The sequence below is a fragment of the Zerene cesonia genome, chromosome 28, assembly GCF_012273895.1.
Source record: "Zerene cesonia ecotype Mississippi chromosome 28, Zerene_cesonia_1.1, whole genome shotgun sequence".
In the NCBI taxonomy this organism is placed as follows: domain Eukaryota; kingdom Metazoa; phylum Arthropoda; class Insecta; order Lepidoptera; family Pieridae; genus Zerene; species Zerene cesonia.
This window is the reverse complement of record NC_052129.1, coordinates 1637681-1644891: the sequence shown is the minus strand read 5'-3', so window position 1 is coordinate 1644891 and position 7211 is coordinate 1637681.

Here is a 7211-nt window from a genome sequence, read left to right as displayed (position 1 = left end):
CATTTTCTGCCGGACACCCGTGTACACTTATAAAATTTGACACGCGTCTTCAGCTGTGTGTGTTTACATTACTCGCATATACATCGAATTGATAACCTTTTTTGAAATCGGTCAAAAGGCTCAATTTTAATTGAATTCGTTACATAATACCATAAAGAGTCTTAGTGACATCCAAAGAGTAACCGCGCGTAACGACGCTTTACCCCGCTAATCGAATCAATGAAGCGTGCGCAAGCGCCGTAATAAGTTTTCATATATGAATAGACATCACGGTTCAGTGGTGAAGGTTTTTTGTTACCTTGGTTCGAATTCTGATAGACATAAATGTACCTACATAAATATGATAATTTCCAAAGATTTATTACTGTAGTAAATAACTAAAATAAATTAATTTATAGAAATTTTATTCGTCAAAAAAGATATTTGAAATATTTTTTTTTTAAGTTCCATTAAGTCTTAACTATTTTTTATATATATTTTTAGATAACAATCCTTAATCACTACGTAGTATAAAACAAAGTCGCTTTCTCTGTCTATATGTATGCTTAAATCTTTAAATCTACGCAACGGATTTAGATGGGATTTTTTTTTAATAGATATAGTGATTCAAGAGGAAGCTATATGTACAATAACATGTATAAAACTACTCCGAATTTAACGCGTGCGAAGCCGCGGGAAAAAGCTAGTAATATTATAAATACAGAATTAGCTCTGAAAATTATTTTAGTTTAATTGTCACATAATGTTATTTCACGATGCTTTTCCTACAACTTTGAACAGAGAGATCCACGTTCAGGTTCAGGTTAACCAGTGTACCTAGGAGGTGATCGTGACCGTGTGATAGAATAATCAATTAAAAGTACCTGCCCGTCTGTATGTCTCTTCTTCACTTCTAAATCACACCGATTTTGTTGAAATTTGGTATAAAGATAGTATCAGACCCAAGAAAGGACACAGGATTGTAATCCGGGATGTAAACTTCCCGGAAATCAGACGGAAACAGAAGTTGTGTGGGTAAAACCTCTAGAATGTTTTTCTTTCCATGGCTAAAAAGTGAAATATGCCCCAAGTGGGGCATGGGGCAGAAGACACACATCTGTTTCATTAATCGACACGATCTATGATCAGCCTTCTGCCAGCTGCCTACCAGACCGAGATATTTCCCCCACCGGGAATCGAACCCGGGGTTCTACGTTCTACACTCAAGCGCAGACAACTGTACCACGGCGGCGGTCTGTAACGTTCGAGAAAAGCAATAAGAAGCTGTTATTTATATATTATAATTAGACTTAAGCTTGATTTAATTGTTTATATGAATATATTTATCTACCTAATGCGTATAGGTGCCTGGTACATATTTATAGGCTTTTTATCTTTATATCACTCGAGCGAAGCGTCATACTAGAAACATACATACAAAGAAAAAAACACTATACGTAAATGAACACCCATTTACCATATTACGCAAGTTAAAATCTTTCCATAACACATAAATACTAAATACATATTTATTAGCTGTAACCCGCGACGTCACTCGTGTGGTACCCGGTAAAGAAGTATGCCTATGTGCTAATCCAGGCTAAATTTTGGACAGATACGATAAGCTGTTATCGCAAAAAGAGTAACAAACACCCACACATTGGTACAAACATTCGCATTTATAATATTAGTAGGATATAATCAGTGGCGTAGCTAGGGGGACAAGGGCCCTGGTGCATAGGGAATGAATCGGGCCTTCCTCTCCTCTTTCCGCCTTCCTCCCCTCTTTCAAAGCTGAGGTTAGAGGGCCAACTGAGCTCCGGGGCCCTGGTGCACTGCACCACCTGGCCCTAAGATAGCTACGCCACTGGATATAATATAATATCCTACATATTATAGCTACGGGCATAAAATGTGAGTAATAGATGCAAATTTTACGCGAAGTCATATTTTTGACATATATTAGGTTCACCTATATGTTCATATGTATTCTGTAGTTCTTGATTTTGACCCACTTAACTAATAGATTTAATTAAAACTTGTATGTTGGATACGCTTCGGTATAAATTGGGCCAGCTCGCACCGGGGAAGTACCACAACCCCACAGAAGACCGGTGTGAATTACTGATATGCTACTGTGTTTTATTTGGTAAGTGGGCGAGCCGGAGGCCCATATCATTTTTTTCTACCCTCCCCAATCCTTTCCTTTATTGCTCTCGTCAAGCTGTTCTTAATCCCTTTCCAATTTACAGTCGGCAATCCATTTGTAGAGGTGTAAGGTCTGCAATTGACCTTACGCCTTTCAATGTGCCCATGAACAACAGTGATAGCGCTTACCATCAAGCGACCCACCAGGTCCATTGCCGACGATCATGAAGAGATCAGATGGGAGTCGCGAGGATTCAATAATTTCGTTACGAGTACACTCTGTAAGAGGCAGTCAAACGGCAACGTATTATAATATATAAACGGCAACGGCAATGACTAGCTGCGCCCCGCGGTTTTATCCGCGTAAGTCCGTATCCCTTACGAATATCGGTATAAAGAATTGCCTATATGTTATTCCAGTTGTTCAGCTATCTACGTATCAAATTTCATTGCAATTGCTTCAATAGTTTTTGCGTGAAAGAGCAACAAATACATACACATCCTTACAAACTTTCGAATTTATAATATTAGTAGGATTCTATCATTATGTGTTTTTAGTTTTTTAAGTTATAAAAAAATTTTCCCCACATACCCTGATGATACATACATCGTTGTTTACTCACCACACTATAGGTTTGTCCGTCGAGTTATCTTAGTTTGTAACCTTATTGACATAATATATCCAAATAACCAAATCATTAAAAACCATTTAGTCGTTCTTGAGTTAGAAGTGGTGTTACTAACAAAAATAATAACTCGTAGCGTAATTTCTTGATTAGTGAGCATAGTTATTATAACACAATATAAACATATGGATAAATCGGTCATTGTATGTGTATATTCGTGTGTGTGTGTGTTGACTATTGTTAAGTCCTTTAAATATTAAATCATATCTCTTATCTACTCTTATATAGTCCACTCAGGAATCGAACTCAGGACTTAAGTTAAGTCGAGTAACGAAAGAAAAAAGTAGAACAGTGTTTTTATTCAAAATGATTACGAATAAGAGAGATTTAAGAAAAGAGCCTGGTCTTTACCAGTGGCGTAGCTAGGGGGACAAGGGCCCTGGTGCATAGGGAAAGAATCGGGCCCTCCTCCCCTCTTTCCGCCTTCCTCCCCTCTTTCCGCCTTCCTCCCCTCTTTCAAAGCTGAGGTTAGTGGGCCCCCTGAGCTCCGGGGCCCTGGTGCACTGCACCACCTGGCCCTGTGATAGCTACGCCACTGGTCTTTACTCAAAAGCCGGGAATATACCAACAATATCTGTTGAGTTGTTGTTGCATATGTATGTCTGATCATGATATGAGAAAGCTAGACACAGCTACTGTGTTTTGAACGATGGGTGGGGGAGCCGGAAGCCCATATCCTGTTCCTTACCCATCCCAGTCATTGTCTTTATTCCTGATCAGTTATCTTTTCCCTTTCCTACAATGGTAGCAATCTGTAATCCGAATAGATAAGTAATCACACGACCCACCAGTTCCTTTGCCCACTATAGCTAAAAAAGCTTACATAAGCATATAGGTGAAGCTAAATTAGGAGAAACGCAACCCTGCAGTTGGAACAAATATGAACTGATAATGATGATGATAATTAATTTTAATAATCTCATTATGGAAGTCGAGTTTGCTTTTGGGTTTGGGCCAGCTCGCACTGGGAATCGCCAACAGAAGACTGGCCTAGAATAGTAGCATGCTACTGTGTTTCTTACGGTGAGTGGGGGAGCCGGACGCCCGTTGGTAATCAATGGTGATCAATCAATTTCTTCTTTTCTGTCAATCCTTCCCTTATCTTAGGGGATAAAAGCAGTGGAGCGCAGAGGCACTAGCCCTGCGAATGTTCATGGGCGGTGGTGATTGCTTACCGTCAGGTGAACCACCAGCTCAGTTGCCTGCTATGACATAAAAGAAATCTTCTTTGCTATTTGACCTGCTCCAGAGGATTCCATGTCCTCTTAAATAATACGGGATTAAAACTGTTGTAGTCAATAATGTTCTGTAGATTGAGTTTTTTTTTAATCTGGTTCTAGAGGATCTCTTTATTAGAATGGCTATATGACAATTTTTAAAACCACTGGGCTAAAGAAAGGCAGCAAGTTATAAAAAGTAAGAAAAAAATTAATCAGTAATAAAAAAAAAATTAAGAATTATACATATATACATAAGTAAGTACCTATGCTACGAATAAAGATCCATTCGTCATTTCTCGACAGTCAATTAAAAATAGATTTTATTATTATATTCACAAGCATTTTAATTGAATGTTATTAATACAATAAACAAACATAGAATAAAAATATTGTATAAAAGGAAAATCGGTTAGCATTCGGTTTATAAAGAAACCATTTGTTCGCTATAGTTGCATTTACTATTAGTTGCCTGTAGCATGTGAACGGATGAATTTATATTGATATAGTTTGACCGCTGTGAAGAATTAAATTATTTTACAACTGTTCACATTTTGTATTTGTGGATAGGATTTTATAGATTTTAATATGTAGCTTGAACAACTTCAACATATTTTTGTTATATTTCAATAATACGATATAATGATACGTAAAAACTAATTACTGAAGATAATAAAATAAACGTCATAACTCATTGTTTTATAAATATATAAATCCTATCAATAAAATCTTAGCTTAACCATTTGCGAATGAAAAAACGCAAGACAATGCACTCCAGGCAAAAAGCCGCTCACATACAAACTATATAGCAACATAATATATACTATATGTCATATACAGACCACACCCACACTACCACGCCCACATGGCGGCCTGCCATCTCTGTCCCACACACAGGGAATCGTATATCCATCTCGCACGAACGCATGCCGCCCACGATATTTCGAGTCATGGTTTTTAGTAATCGGTAGACCCTTGCGCGGGGTTGTCGCGTCGCACGGCGGAAAAAACGCGATAAAAAATCGAAATACCGGTTTTTTTCGTCGGTTTTATCTGATATCAATGATAACACAATAGTGTTAATCTCTTAGTGTTCGGCGGTTTTTTGACTTGTGTTTTTATCGACTGTGTGATTAGTGGTGTGGTGATAGTGATGTGTTTTTGTGGAGGTAAATATCGATATGTGGATTTTTTGCTGTCTATCGAATGGGTTGGCTTGGTACCTACATACCTATATATTATATCCATTTAGTATAAGAAAATGCTTTATAAATATTATATTAGTTCAAGCTCTAACTAGAGTTAAACGAATTTAATTATGCATTTAAATTGACTGTTTTATGGAAACACATGGATTTTCTACGACGTAATCTTTATATATAATAAATTTATAATAGACTTGCTTTGCTCCGCGGCTTCACCCACGTCCAACATCCTACTAATATTATAAATGCGAAAGTTTGTAAGGATGTGCGTGTGTTTGTTACTCTTTCACGCAAAAACTACTGAACTGATTGTAATGAAATTTTGTACATAGACAACTGGACAACTACAATAACATATAGACAACTTTTTATACCGATATTTCTATGGGATACGCACTTACGCCGGTGAAACCGCGGGGCGCAGCTAGTGATGTTATATAGGCTTCAGCCTCTCTCGAAAAATGGACAGTTCAACATAAAGAATTCAATTCGAAATAGTAGTTTCTGAGATAAGCGCGTTCAAACAAACTCTTCAACTTTAAACTAAAAATTTGGAAATTATAAGTATTACATTTTAATTCATTTCATTCAGGATTTATTCCACAAGCCATTCGTTGGTAAAATGGTTAACACGTACGCGTAAAACCGAGAGGGCTTGACTCTAATATATAAAAAGGGTTGTATATAATTATGACATCAAAAAATATTTATTATTATAACAAAATACTAAACCGCTTACAATTTATCAGAATCAGACTAAATTAAAATAGGATCACACGGAAGGCACCAGATTTTAAACGAAACAAATTCACCAAAACGTGTTCACCCAGTCGAAAGCTCTGAGGTAACAAACACAAAAAATACATCCGAATTGTAAACCTTATTCGTTTTTGTAACATCAGTTAAATACAGCTTATAATATGAGTAAGCCTACTTATAATATTATAAATGCGAAAGTTTGTAAGGATGCGTGTGTGTTTGTTGCTCTTTCACAAACTACTGAATCGATTGCAATGAAATTTGGTACGTAGACAGCTGGACAACTGGAATAACATAAAGGCTACTTTTTATCCCGATATTCCTACGGGATACGGACTTACGCGGGTGAAACCGCGGGGCGCAGCTAGTAATTTTATAAATCGGTTTAGCTTTATCAGAAAACAAATATTGCCTCTACTTTGAATGCTATGCCGGTGACGCATTACGCACGAATGAAATGGACTTCAATGAAATGAAATGAAATGAAATGGAATTCTATATTGCTTATAAAAAAAGAAAAACTGAACATAACATTAAAAGTAAGTAAGCGGCGGCCTTATCGCTAGGTAACGATCTCTACCAGGCAACGCTTAAAGTAACAGGAAAAAAAGAATATATAAAATAGCGGGTGAGCAAAAATAAGGCAATTAAAATAAGTTGAGGTTACGACGAATACACGAATACGCAAAGCCCGGTAGGACATTTGCAAATGCACCTTTCGATATATGAACGCAAATATTCGTACATTGAACGAACATTTGTACCACAGATAATATAAAACTGTTTGTACGTCACACACAATCACGTGACATAAAATCTGAAACTCAGTCGTAGGTAATTAGTGAAATGTTGTTTTTAAATAAATTAATATATTCAAATTCAATCGATATTAATATTAAAGATAACTAGCTGTTCGCCCCGGCTTCATCCGCAGTACATACATAGCCTATGCCACTCAGTGAAGTTGCATCTCTCTAATAGCGAAAGAATTTTTGAAATCACAGTGATTTTTGAAAGCCTTACAAACATACAAAAAATCCACTTTACAATATAAGTATACATTAAGAAAATTATACACTGTTACGAAGCACCGGTTCTGTTATTGCTTGAAGGTATTATCATTCTAATATCTATATATCATCTTCTATACTTAGTCTGGCCATAAATACTGTTACACTTAATTATAAAAAAATATTACATTTGAATTTCGAATCTGT